Source organism: Dromiciops gliroides, chromosome 1, assembly GCF_019393635.1.
Source record: "Dromiciops gliroides isolate mDroGli1 chromosome 1, mDroGli1.pri, whole genome shotgun sequence".
Taxonomy (NCBI): domain Eukaryota; kingdom Metazoa; phylum Chordata; class Mammalia; order Microbiotheria; family Microbiotheriidae; genus Dromiciops; species Dromiciops gliroides.
In genome coordinates, this window is record NC_057861.1 from 692,556,396 (window position 1) to 692,571,259 (window position 14,864).

At 34.3% G+C, this 14,864-nt stretch overlaps 1 non-coding gene across 1 annotated transcript; it reads left to right on the forward strand.

The window, feature by feature from the left end:
• Positions 1 to 13,831: 13,831 nt before the first annotated feature.
• Positions 13,832 to 13,940, forward strand: LOC122737652. Its single transcript, XR_006354463.1, has one exon. It is a non-coding gene; the product is annotated as a U6 spliceosomal RNA (small nuclear RNA).
• Positions 13,941 to 14,864: the final 924 nt, after the last annotated feature.

The window sequence follows — 14,864 nt, forward strand, 5'->3', positions numbered from 1 at the left end:
GATAGGAATCTAGGCCTTTTCTTCTCTCTTTACCAAATTCTTATTCTCCTTAATAAATGCTAAAAAGCCTAACTCTTGCTAAAGCTTATAATTTATTGGCGACCACTCATTAGAGATTTTAGACAGAATAGCTAGAATTTTAGCCCTTAACACTGTGGAACAGCTGACAGGCTATTTTGTCCATTAAGGAATGTACATAAAGGGGAGTAATATGGACTCAAACTAAAAAGTTAGATGTGATCAGATTTTTGCGTGTGCATGCGTTTGTATGAAAAAAAGGGGGTGATAAGGGGAAAAGAAGATAAAGAAAAACAGTGATAAGGAGTAAAACAGATTTTGTGTACAGGACAGAGTAAATTATATTTTTTAAAAAGAGAAGCTAAATGGAAAAGGACAGAGGGAAATACACAATAACTAGTCAAAATTGTAAATGTGAATGGGATGAATTAATTCATAAAATAGAATACAGTAGCAGAATATATTAGAAACCAGAATGCAACAATATATTGTTTGTAAAAGACATATTCTTGAAACAGAAAGAAAAAAATTTTAAATAAACGGCTGTAGCAGAATCTATTACGTTTCATCAGAAGAAAAAATAATTGGTATATCTATCACAATCTCAGACAAAGCAGAAGCAAGATAGTTCTAACTAAAAGATATTAAAAAAACCTTCCCTTTAATAAAAGTATCATAGACAATTAAATAACATCAATACTGATCAAATACGTAACAAATAACAAAATCAAAATTCTTGAAGAAAAAGTTAAATGAGTTACAAAAAGTAGAAAACCAAACTATACTAAAGAGAGTGACGTTAATTTCTCTCTCAGACCTAGATAAATCTAGCCACAAAGTAAATATGAAAGAATTTATAGCAATGAATAACATTTTAGAAAAAAAAAGATATGATAGACCTCTGGAGAACATTGAATAGTAATAGGAAGGAGTATATCTTTTCTGAGCTATGCATAGAACCTTCACAAAAATCAACCATAAATTAGGGCAAAAACCTTACAAATGAATACAGAAAAACAGAAATATTAATTGCATGGGAGATTTTTAGGATGATAATATAATTGGAACCACATCCACTAAAGGGTTTTGGAAGGCAAGTTAAAATTAATTGGAAATAGACCTAAGGAATAATTGAGTCAAAGAATGCATCATTGAAACAGTAATTTCATTAAAGATTTTGACAACAATGGAAAAGCATACCAAAATTTGTTGGATGCAGTCAAAGCCTTACTTACCAGAATATTTATATCTTTAAATGCTTGATTGAGAAAAATAGCTTGTATATATATCTGGAAGGATACATTTGCTTTTTTTTTTTTAAAGAGCATTATGTATTCAAGCCGGAAAGAGGTGTGTGTTATAGCAGTGAGGAAGGACTTTGATTATATGTATGTGTTCTGCAGCCCTTACTATAATGAAATAAGAGCAAATAATAATTTCCATATGTGACTTAAGATTATGTTCTTTTTTGTTTCAAAAGATGAGGGAACCATTAATAGAGAATTCTAATCTGAATATGATTCTTGTCAACAGGAATGAATTGCTTTTTGGGGATAGAAATAAGAAATATGTTAGAGGTTGTCACTGGAGTGATCTCTTTCTTTTTGAGTTTGTGACCAAGAAAGAGAGGGGGTAGGGAGCAGATTGAGATGAACCCTACATTTCGGGAAAACACATTTCAAAGAGTTCAGAGATAGGATAGCTAAAATCCTCAGAATTCAAATTCCTCTGGTGAAGTCAAAATAGAGAAGGAAAGGAAGCTTTCTAGATTTAAATGATCAAAAGACATAAGCAATGCTTCCTTTGGGGAAGTAGTCATCTGGTGAGAATGAGGACAAACTGTTGGATAGTTCTCACACTCCACTAGCATCACTGTGATATAAAGAGAAAACAAAATAAATTGATTCAACTGAAATTTATTAAGTGCCTACCATCCCCACCCCATTCACTTTCCTAGGTACTAGGTATATGAATGCAAGCATAAAAGAATCCCAGTTATCAAAGACATTATATTCTTTTCATAGTCAAGTAGCTGTGATAGGAGGAAAAAAGCAATATGTCAATATAATATAAAACATGAGACATATACTAAATATTTTCCATGAGGAGAACACTATCATCTGGAGATATCAAGGTAAACATCTTGTAAGAAGCAACACTTGAGATGAGATTTGAAGGAAGCTAGCAATTGAGTGAAGTGGAGGGGAGGAAAGAGGATATTCCAGGTTTGGAGTAAAACCTATTAAACTGCCCAGTGATAGGGATGGAAGGTTAAGTATGCAGAACTGAGGGCAGGATAATGTGGCTATAAGATGTAGTATGTGAAGAAAAGTATCACTCAATATAGCCGGAAAGGTAGGTTTGAGTCAGATTGTGAAGGACTACAAATGGCAGATAGTGGCATTTGTATTTATCCTCAAGAACCATGGAAATAACTATCCTATTAGAACAAGGGGTTTACATTATCCTATCTGTGCTTTCAGAATATCAAATTGACAGATGTGTGAAAGATGGATTTTAGATGAGAGACTAAAAAGTAAATATGGTCCATTTATAGGACTCTATGTGAGGCCTTTCCAGTATGGGAGAATGTGCTAGAATTGACATAAGTATTGGGAACCCAGGCTCACTTTGACATCATATAGAATTATGGGAGTCAACTTTGCACTAGAAGTCTCTCCCTCCCTGCCTCTGCCTCTCTCTCTCTCTCTCTCTCTCTCTCTCTCTCTCTCTCTCTCTCTCTCTCTCTCTCTCTCTCTCCGGCAATGAGGGTTAAGTGACTTTCCCAAGGTCACAAAGCTAGTAAGTGTCCAGTGTCTGAGGCCAGCTTTGAACTCAGGTCCTCCTGAATCCAGGCTGGGTGTTTTATCCACTTCCTGACCTAGCTGCCCCTGAATTTCATAATTTCAATATAAGTGATCTAGATCCTGAGGAATTAAGAACTGTTTTCCAAGTGGGTTGTTCTTCCTCTTTAAACTAGAGAAGCTTAGGTCTACTTGTTCAGGTTCAGGCTCACCTTGCCTGACTTTAAAGGAGATCTGTTATCTCTGAATAGGCATACTGACAGTTTTACATTGGGAAAGAGCAAATATATTATCCCCAAACCTATTCCTCATTTCTTCTATCAGTATAAGGGTTAGCTTATAATAAATGAGAATAAAGTTGAAAGAATGCAATGCTGCTAAATATTTAACAATTGACTCTCCAGAAAAAAAAGTCCAACATACATATATGGATGTATATGTACAATACACATATATACATACCTATATACACATACATGTATGCATATATACATACACATATGTACATATATGTATACCTATCACACACGTCCATTCTTTCTGACATTAACATTTTCTTCATTGTTCTTTTATATCTAGACAATCAACAAAAGAATGGATCAGGCTCTGATCTGTAGAATTTGCTGATTTCCAAGCTGTAAGTGCTCACACTGAAAATTTATCAATTGATTCTGTTTAGAATTCTAGTCATGGTGACCTCCTAATAATGCTAAAGAAAATAATAAAGCAAACTAAATAATAATGGAAACATATAAATTTCCTTTATTTATGTAATTATGTATTTATCTATATTTTCTGAGTATCATTCCCTTTGAACCTCCTGATAATCCCTATGGGGTGAATAGTTTTATTTTTATTCCCATTTTACAGATGAGGAAACTTAAATACAGCCTTGATAGTACACTTAGATATGCTCTATGGATGCACTAGAGATCAATGAATGGAGTAAATGGAGTAAACAATGAATGGAGTAAAGTTAGTTGTTCACTATTGTAACGATTGGAATGATGCCACCTTCTGGAGAGCTACTATAGAAAAGTTCTGCCATGAGGAAAAGGCACTTGAGTGCAAGCCATGTGGTTTTTCTTTGGCTTTAGGAAGTGACATTTGCTTGTGGGAGGAAGAAGGGGCGAGACTGGCTCTCTTGCTCTCTTTCATCAGGACTCTCATGGAGAGTGGAGCAGAAATGCGGGCTTCCTGAGATACCTGAATCTAGGCCTTTCTCTTTCTCTTCACCAAAGTCTTATTCTCCTTAATAAATGCTTAAAAGTCTAACTTTTGCTAAAGCTTATAATTTATTGGCGACTACTCATTAGATATTTTAGACAGACTAGTTAGAATTTTAGCCCCTTACACTATCATTTCAGACATGCAATACCAATTGGATTCTTTTTCATCCTACTTTCTGTACTGTCATAAAATTATCAAAATATATTCAATAAAGGCTAAAGGGGCAGCTAGGTGGCACAGTGGATAGATCACCGGCCCTGGAGTCAGAAGGATCTGAGTTCAAATCTGGCCTCAGATACTTGATACTTACTAGCTGTGTGACCCTAGGCAAGTCACTTAACCCCAGTTGCCTCAAAAAAAAAATGTAGTATCAATAAAGGCTAAAATTTATAATTGGCTCAGTCTTTCAGAAAGCCCAAGTTTCAAAAAACTCTTTGAAGCAATGTAAACATCCTCCTTCTAAGCACAAACATGGCTTTCATTGAACATAAGTTTATAGTAAGAAAAATACTTTAGGTCTCCAGTTGTTCAGAGTTGTTCTAGATTGGGGTGAAAAAATAAAACTAACATGGACAAGCATTTGCTAGAAGGAAGAAAAAGCCAGAATGATTTTAATACTTTTTAATAGCAATTATGAGGAGATTGGACCTAAAAAGGTCTTTTGTATAAAGAAAAGCCTCACTAGGAGTATTTAGGACTAGATAAAGCCCTAATCAAATAAGTAAGAATTTAATAAGCATAAAGGAGAGTTCAATCAACTTCCTTCTTTTAGGGACTTCTGCTGAGGAGGCAAAATAAGGCAGAACCTTTGGCTCAGATTTATATGGTGAATGGAAGGTTTAAGTCAAAGAACATTTGACTCAGTAAGAGACTACGGCATAAGGGTGATGGATGTGCTCTCCAGTTGGAGGAAATCCTGCCCCTCCCAACATACATATACACATACTTTCATTTATCCTTTTGCTTTCTTTTTTTCAGATCCCATTTTGAGTTTTGAGTTCCAAATGTCTGTTTTTCTGTTGGTTTCTATCTCTGCATCTCTCTGGCTCTGTCTCCTTTGCTCTGTGTTTTTGTCTCTTGCTACTCTGGCATTATGGTTTTCCAGGAATTTTTTTCCTTCTTTTTTGTTTCTATACTATCGGATTTGCATCTGCATATGTTGTGTTTATGTGTTATCCAGTGACTTAAGCCAATAAATAATCTTATTCCAGATGTGTCATTCCTGATGACAGCTGTGCAGTAGTTATTATTTAAAGGAAAAAAGTAATTTCTGTGAGATTACTAATAGACATTAGAGTCAGAAGGAATGATGTATAGAGTTCTATAAGGATGAAGACCAGAGGGAAGAGAAACATTTAAAATATGAGACAAGAGGCCATGAAATTGACTAATAGGCTAAGTGTCTTAAGAGGTCAGGTTGTCCCAAAACTCATAAGGGTTCACCAAGGCATATGAATCCCATTGTCCTAAGGAAAAAATTATTCTATTTATTAGAGGGTATAGTGAGTCAAATACACATAGTAATATTGAGATTCACAATAGCCATCAAAATACATAATGAAAGGGGTTTATAAGGATTACTTAATCTAATATTTTCTTCCATGGATTCAAAAAGCAATCAATTAAGAATTTTTTATGAAATAGCTATTTTTGCCAGGCACTGTGCTATTTTTGGAGGATGCAAGTCAAAAATGTAATAATTCCTACTTGCAAGTAGTTTATATTCCAATGAAGAAGACACAGTTCAAAATAGTTGGTTACTTGATTTTGTTGATTGAATTGCAAGAGAAAAAGACAAATCTCTCTATACTAATCATCATTACATTATCTTTGAAATAAAATCTTTTTATGGGGGTTAAAAACTTCTTATCAAGAAGAAAATACATCATAAAGGATCAGTTTCCTTATAGAAATATTATTGCACAAGTACTGAGATTCTTTATATTTTTACCCTATTAAACAAAATAATAGGAGTCATCTTCATTAAAACATGATTAAATTCCTGTCCTGAATAAATAAAATAGAAAAAAGAAGTCATTTTGCAATATAACCTGTACCATTATTTGTTGCAAATAACATTTATGATCTGGGAAACTGTCAGTGTTCATGAATATAAAATTGTTTGAATGTGACTCATTCATATACAAAAAAATATTGGTTTTCTTTATATAAGGTTGAAAAACTATGTTTTCCTCCAGCAATGAACTAATTAATTTGAAAGTGTTTTCCATTAATATTTTGTTTTTAAGATGAGAATTACAATATGATACATTTCATGTAGTCTGTTGATCAAGTGCCACATAGTTCCTTGTTATATTTAAAATATATTATTTATGGAAAGATTGTTAAAATTACATACATTTCTGCAAAAATGGATAATAGGGGGACAGATGGCTAATGAGCTGTGACTAGGCAAAAATGAGTTGCGAATTTTATGGCAAAAGAAAATCTATCAACAGATAGGAAAATGATTCTGGACAAAGACCAAATGCCCAGAGTCAGTACACAATCTAATTTTAGATGTTTTCATTTTGATTTTCTTATCCAAATGACATGAACAATATCATGGATTCATTTTGTTTGAAACAATTGAACAGATCTGACAAATTCATAATGCTGTAGACCATGAAATTCCAATTGGTCCAATCACAGATAAATTTATCACGCCCATAGAGATATTATTGTAGCTACAAGTTATAGTCTTCCCCACTGGGATAACTGCTATTTGGAATTGAGCCAGTTCTTCAGTATTATCCAGTCAAACAGATGAGATGGGACATTTTTTTTTAAATCAATAGTTTCTTATGTAATAATTTTCTTCTTAATACACATGGCAAAAACTGTACAAAATCCTTGGATGTAGGAAATTCATATTAGAATAATACAGTTTTAAAGGTATTTATTCAGTGATGGAGCAGACTACAATATTAATATTGTACAGCAGAAGGACATTTTCATACAAGGAATAGATGCATTCCTATAAATTTAATATAGAACAGAATATTCTCTAAAAAAAATCTATTTCCCCATTTTATTTTATTATATCACAGAAGAGGTAGCTTGTTGTGGTGTAAAAAGAGGTAGCCATGAAGTCCAAAGGCCTGCGTTCCAACTCTCAATCTGCCACATACTGGCTATGTGTTTCTGAGTATGTCATATGTCCTCTGAGTGCTTAAGGAGTTCTCTAAGACTGTAAATTTAAGAGAAGATGCCACTTTTCAGTAGTAGAAAGCTGGGGGTGGCGGGATGAATTGATTATGGAACATTTATTTGTAGGGAACATTTTATGTAGTTTTTTTTCTCTCACCTTAAAATTTTAACAATATATTTTATATTTAATGTTTTTTCAACAATGCCATGTGTAGTGAAAGTCATTATTCACCTCATTATCATATTCTTATAAGAAAATACCCAAATAAACTATATAAATTAGTATTGAAAGCATTGACTAAATGATTGAGTCACTGAGTAATAATTCAATGATCATTAAATGAGTGGTAATATATTAGTGGAGAAGGTCATATGTCTTGATTTTTTTTAAAGGTGGGGCTGCTTCAATTACATATTCAAACTATAGATAGTGAATTTGAAATATTTTTTCAAAATTAAAAAATAAAAAAGTAGATAGTGAATTTGATTTCCATAGCTGAGAAATTTATAGAATAGAACATTGTATAGATGATTACTGAACATCTAGCAAAGGAAACAGTGATTACAAAAAGCCAGCATGCCTTCATCAATAGCAGGTCATGGCAGAGTAAGATTATTTTCTTTTGTAACAGGGATAGTGACATAGCAGGTAAAGGGGATGCTGTACATATAGGTCAGTTAGATCTTCATGAAACATTTGATAAAATATATCATACACTTCTTGTGAAAAAGACAAAATAATATAGACTAGATGACATTATAATAGACCAGATGATGATATAATTAGACCAGGTGAGAAGATGAATGAAACATCTCTCTGAACACATGTCTTATACATTCCCTCTCCTACTGGGCACAGTGTGTCCCCAAAGAGAAGGTGAGACAGGGAGGGGCTGGGTGTCTTTCATCTGCCCTAAAGCAAAGACTTCCATCTGAGTCAGCACAAGGAAACTTCCACTTCCTGCTGCCAGTCCAGTTGTTCAATCATATATACAGAACCTCTGGTGTAAAGGGAAATAACCTTCCTTTTGGCCTCAGGCCTCTCAGCTCCTGATTTATCCAACCCTTGAGAGAGGAAAACAACCGTTTGTGCAAATGGGATTTCTTTCTCCTGATGTGCATGTAAGACTTCCATTTTCTATTGTATTCTTTTCTACCTAATCTTCACCCTTCAGAACAGAGGTATGGTGAAGCAGGACCTCCCATCTGACCATCTGACTGTGTGGCTCCCATATCATATTATCCTTTCTTCCAGTTCAATTTTCTACCTTCTTTGGAAAAGGGAATGATGCTTTCTACTCACTGATGAATATTCTCACACCTGGTCACAAACTTCACATTCCAATGATTCTGAATGCCTGTGGATCATCATCCATCCTCACCCAATTTCTTATTCTCATATCCCTCAACCTCTCCACCTCTAAGTTTCACTAAAAAACTACCAAGCCCTTTTACTGAGCCCTACATCATTTCCTCTATTACTCCTTCCATTTACTAAATTTTACTGAAATCCATAACCCTCCAGATGATATAGCCTACCTGGCCCTGCCCTCTAGGACTTACTGAACCTTCACACAACAATCAAAATTGGGTAGTACATATGATTTGTAGCTGTTTGGTAGCTACTGTCTATAGATTCCCAGGTCATTCCTCTTCCTTCTTGGATGAGTTAAGTACATAGATCACATTTTTCTTTCTCCCCAATTTCTCCTTTTAGACTAAGTAATTTCCAAATACATATTGCCTCTCCTTCAAACACCATAATTGTTCATTTCATCAACCTACTCACTTCCCATGAACTATGCCTTCACCTCCAACTCAACTGCACACAAGATAATCATACCCTTGATCTTGCCATCACACACAAATGTACTATGTATAGATACGGAGATGGGAAATGAATTGTTATCTATAAGAAACAGGAAGTAGGCTAATTTGGCTGGATAATGAAGTTCAGAGGGGAGAAATGTTTATCAATACTGAGAAGATATGAAGAACCCAGTTGTTAAAGGTATTAAGTCCTAAACAGAAGAGTCTATATTTGATTCTAGGAATTACAGAGAGCTATTGTAGTTTAGTAAGTAGAGGATGATGTGGTCACACATGCTGTTTAGGAAAATCACTTTGCTAGCTATGTGGTGGATAGACTAGAGTGGGGAGAGACGAGGTAGGGATTCAAAATACAGAACTATTGAATAAAACAAGTATAATGTAATTAAAATAGAAGGGGCACAGGGAAATGGGACAATCATTACAGAAAGTTTTTCTAATAAAAAAATCTGAGATTCAAGATATATTATTGAACTTCCTGTGCCAAGACAACTGATTGAGGAAGCAACCCACTGAAGCTCTCCCATATTTCCCCTCCAAAGTGACTTAAAACCACCTCTGAAATGCCTCAGGAGCAGGGAAAAAGCATACTAGTATGGAAGGAAAGATCTGTCTTACCTGGGTGGTAGGGACATGAAGTGCAGGAGGAGCAGCAGCAGCTGCAGCAGCTTCTGGACTCACAGCAGGAGGCCTGAGACAAGGCTCTGAGCCTGGAGCAATCCACCAGTGAGGCTCCACCCACCTGCAAACCAGCAGCTCCTTGGGAAGGTGAGCAGTCTGGGAAGTATAGCAGGGACCCCCAAGCTAGCACAGACCAACAGGGAGGCTTTGACCCCACTGCTGACCAGTAGTGAAGCCCCTCCCAAGCAGATCAACAGCTAGTTCCCACCCCTGCAACTTCCCAGCAGAAAGACTGTTTCCAGGGCAAAAAAGCAGCAGAAACTCAGCATATTGCAACAAAATTACCCTTCTAGGGTCGACTAGCAACCCAGAAGGACCCTTCTCCAACTTCCTCCACACACTTGGGCAGATTAGAAACAAATTTACTCCTCCAGGGCCTAATAACGGAGAGGCCCTGATAACAGAGTAACCTAGATACAAGGTACCACTGCTGGGGCCAAGCAACACCAAGATCACTCCTCCAGGGCCAGCCATCAGAAAGACTTTGTTAACTTTAGCAACCCAGCAAAAGCAAATGGCTAAGCCCCAAAGCCCAGTGAAAACCACCAATAAGACACAGAGCCTCAGCACAAACCTTGGGACAGTTTAGGAATAGAGCCCAGCTCAAATAAAGGCACAAAACAAAGGCACAAAAATGAGCAAAAACAACAACAAAAAAGCTTTAATATTGATGATAGGGAAAACCAAGGCACAAACATAGGGGAGAACGATAGTAATAACATGGCTACAGGTGAACTGAGGAAAATAACTCCCTAAAAAAAAGATTTAGCCAAATAGAAAAGGAAGTACAAAGAGTCACTGAAGAAAATAATTATTTAAAAATTATAATTGAACAAATGGAAACTAATGACTCTATGAGACACCAGGATACAATAAAACAATCAAAAAAGTGAAAAAAAATAGAAGAAAATAAAAAATTTCTCATTGGAAAAACAAGTGTCCAAGATAGTAGATCCAGGAGAGATAATATAAGGATTATTGGAATAATAATAAAAAATAAATATTGGATTATCTGAAATCCAGGACCAAAAAACAAAAGACAAAAACAAAAGATGGAAAATATCGTTCAAGGAATTATCAAAAAAAATGCTCTGAAATAGTAGAACCAGAGGGCAAAATAGAAATTGAAAGAATCCATTGATTATCACCTGAAAGAAATCACAAAATGAAAACTCCATAGAATATCATAGCTAAATTTCAAAGCTCAAAGATAAAAGAAAAAATATTGCAAGCAGCCAAAAAGAAATAATTCAAATACTTTGGAGCTGCAGTCAGAATAATAAAAGATTTGTCAGCTTCCACATTAAAGAATCACAGGGCTTGGAATATCATATACCAAAAGGCAAGGGAGTTAGATTTACCCCCCAAGAATCACCTACACAGCAAAAATGAATATATTCTTTCAGGGAAAAAATGGACATTTAATGAAATAGAGGACTTTCAAGCATTTCTGATTAAAAGGCCAGAGTTGATTTTTTTTTTAAATGACCTCTAAATACAATACTCAAGGGAAACAGAAAATGGTAAAAAAAGAAACAAGAAAAACTATAAGAAATTTAATAAGGTTAAACTACTTCTAGTTCTATATAAGATAATATTTGTAAGTCTTAATAACTTTGTTATAAGAGCAATTGTTGGAACAATTAGGAGTATATGTATAGAGGATGTGGTCACAAAGTGCTGAAGGGATGATAATATTTGTAGGACATGACAACTTTACTATAAGAATAATTAGAAGGAGTGTATATAGACAGAGGGTGTGATCATAATGTGACATTGATAGAACACAACCACAGAAAACAAAATAAAGGGGTAAAAAGAAATTGAATGAAAGGAGGGGAGAAATTGAATGGGGTGAATTGTCCCTCCTACAAACACACACAAAAGAAACTTAAAGGAACTATCATAATGGAGGGGAAGATAGGGAGTATGGGCAAAAATTAAACCTTACTCTCATGAAAGTTGGCCCAAAGAGGGAATAAGAGACACACTCAGTTGGATATAGAAATCTATTTTGCCCTATAAGGAAGTTTAAAAAGGGAAGGGGACAATAGAAGGGGGAGGAGGGACTGATATAAGGGAGGGGATATTGGGGAAGGCAGTGATCACAAGTAAAACACTTGTGAGAAGGGAGAGGGTGGGGGGTCAGAGTGAGGGGGATAAACAGATGAAAAATAGCATGGTAAGAAATAAACAGTCATCATAACTATAAATGTGAAAGGGATGAACTCACCCACTAAACAGAAGTGGATAACAGAATGGATTAAAAAAAACACAATCCTACAATGAAACAGGAAACACATTTAAAGCAGAGAAATACACACAGGGTAGAAGAAGGGGGCTGGAGAAGAATCTATTATGCTTCAGCTGAAACAAAGAAAGCAGGGGTAGCAATCATGAGTTCATACAAAGCAAAAGCAAAAAGAGATGTAGTTAAGAGAGGTAAAAAAGGAAACTATATCTTGTTGAAAGGTACCGTAGACAATGAAGTCATGTCAATGCTTAACATATATGCACCAAATGGTATAGCATCTAAATTTTTTTGTAAGAAAAGTTAAATGAGTAACAGGATGAAATAGATAATACAACTATCCTTGTGGGTGACCTTAACCTTCCCCTCTCAGAACTAGATATATATAACCAAAAAATAAACAAGAAAGAAGTTAAGGAAATGAATAAAATTCTTGAAAGTTAGATATAATAGATATCTGGAGAAAATTGAATGGGAATAGAAAGGAATAGACCTTCATCTCAGCAGTACATGGGACCTACATGAAAACTGACCATGTGTTAGGGCATAAAAACCTTACAACTAGATGCAGAAAAGAAGAAATAAGATCATAATGTAATAAAAATTACATTCAATAATGGACAATTGAAAGAGAGATTAAAAATCAATTGGAAATTAAATAATCTGAACCTAAAAAACAAGTAGCTCAAAGAACAAATCATAGAAACAACTGATAATTTCATTAAAGAAAATGACAATGATGACACAACATATCAAAATTTATGGGATGCAGCTAAAGCAGTTCTTACGAGAAAATTTATATCTCTAACTGCTTACATCAATAAAATAGAGAAAAGAACAAATCAATGATTTGGGCATACAACTCTAAAAACTAGAAAATGAACAAATTAAAAATCCCCAACTAAAGAACAAATTATACATTCTGAAAATCAAAGGAGAGATTAATAAAATGGAAAGTAAAGTAATAAAACCATTGAATTAATAAAACAAGAAGATGGTATATGAAAAAACAATAAAATAAACTATTGGTTAATTTGATCAAAACAAGGAAAGAAGAAAAAACAAATTATTAATATCAAAAATGAAAGGGATGAACTCACCACCAATGAAGAGGAAATTAAGACAATTATTAGGAACAATTTTGCCCAATTATATGCCAATAAATTCGACAATCTAAATGGAATGGATAATATCTGCAAAAATATAAATTACCTAGATTAACAGAAGAACAAATAAACTATTTAAATAACCAAATTTTAGAATAAGAAATCGAGTAAGCCATCAGTGAACTTCCTAAGAAAAAATCCCCAGGACCAAATGGATTCACAAGTGAATTCTACCAAACATTTGAAGAACAATTAATCCCAATATTTTATAAATTATTTTTAAAAATAAGTGAAGAAAGAGTCATATAAAATTCCTTTTATGAGACAAATATGGTACTGATACCCAACCAGGAAGAGGCAAAACAGAGAAAGAAAATTATAGACCAATTTCGCTAATTAATATTGATGCAAAAAATTGAAATAAAATACTAGCAAAAAGATCATAGACTATGACCAGGTGGATTTACCAGGAATACAGGGCTGGTTCAATATTAGGAAAACTATTAGCATAATCAGCCATATCTATAACAAAAGCAACAGAAATTAAATGATTATCTCAATAGAGGTAGAAAAGTCCTTTGACAAAATACAGCACCCATTCCTATTAAAACACTAGAGAGTATAGGAATAAATGGAGCTTACCTTAAAATGATAATTACTATTTATTTAAAACCATTAGGAACCATTATCTGTAATGGGTATAACCTAAAAGCTTTCCCAATACAATTAGGTGTGAAGCAAGGATGCCTATTATATAAAGTGCTTGCTTCAGCAGCACATACATATACTAAAATTGGTACAACATAGAGAAGATTTGCAGGGGTCCTGCATAAGGATGACATGCAAATTTGTGAAGCGTTCCATATTTTTTCCCGAGCATGTGCAGCATGTACATTTAAGTCAATCCTATCTAAGTTTATTTATTTAGTGCTATATGTATCAATCTATCAAAAATATTTTATGGAGCTAGAAAAAAATAATAACAAAATTCATCTGGAAAAACAAAAGTTCAGGGAAATCATGGGAATCAATGAAAAAAATACAAAAGAAGGTGGTCTAGCAATACCATATCTCAAACTGTATTAAAAAGCAGTAATTATCCAAAACAATATGGTACTTCAGGAGAAGCTAGATGGTGCAGTGGATAAAACACCAACCCTGGAATCAGGAGAACCTGAGTTCAAATCCGGCCTCAGACACTTGACACTTACTAGCTGTGTGACCCTGGGCAAGTCACTTAACCCTCATTGCCCTGCCCAAAAACCAAACTAAAACAAAACAAAAAAATGGTACTGCCTAAGAAATAGAGAAGTAGATCAATGGAATAGAATAGATAGAAATTACTCTATAGTAAATGACTACATTAATCTAGTATATGATAAACCCAAAGATCCTAGCTGTTGGAACAGAAACTCATTTCACAAAGAGTACCAGGAAAACTGGAAAACAGTATGTCAGAAACTAGGTTTAGACCAACATCTCACACTGCATACTAAAATAAGGTAAAAATTGGTACATAATTTATGCATAAAGGATGCTACCATAAGCAAATTAAGGTAGTTTAGAATCGTTTATCTGTCAGATTTATGGGCAGGAGAAGAATTTAGGACCAAATAAAATTAAATGTAAAATAGATAATTTTATTTTATAAAACTAAGAAGATTTTTCACAAACAAAACTAATGAAACCAAGATTACAAGGGAAGTAGAAAATTGGAAAAAAAAAATTTGAAACTTATCTCTGTAAAGGCCTCATTTCTCAAATATATAGAGAACTAAGTCAAATTTTTAAAAA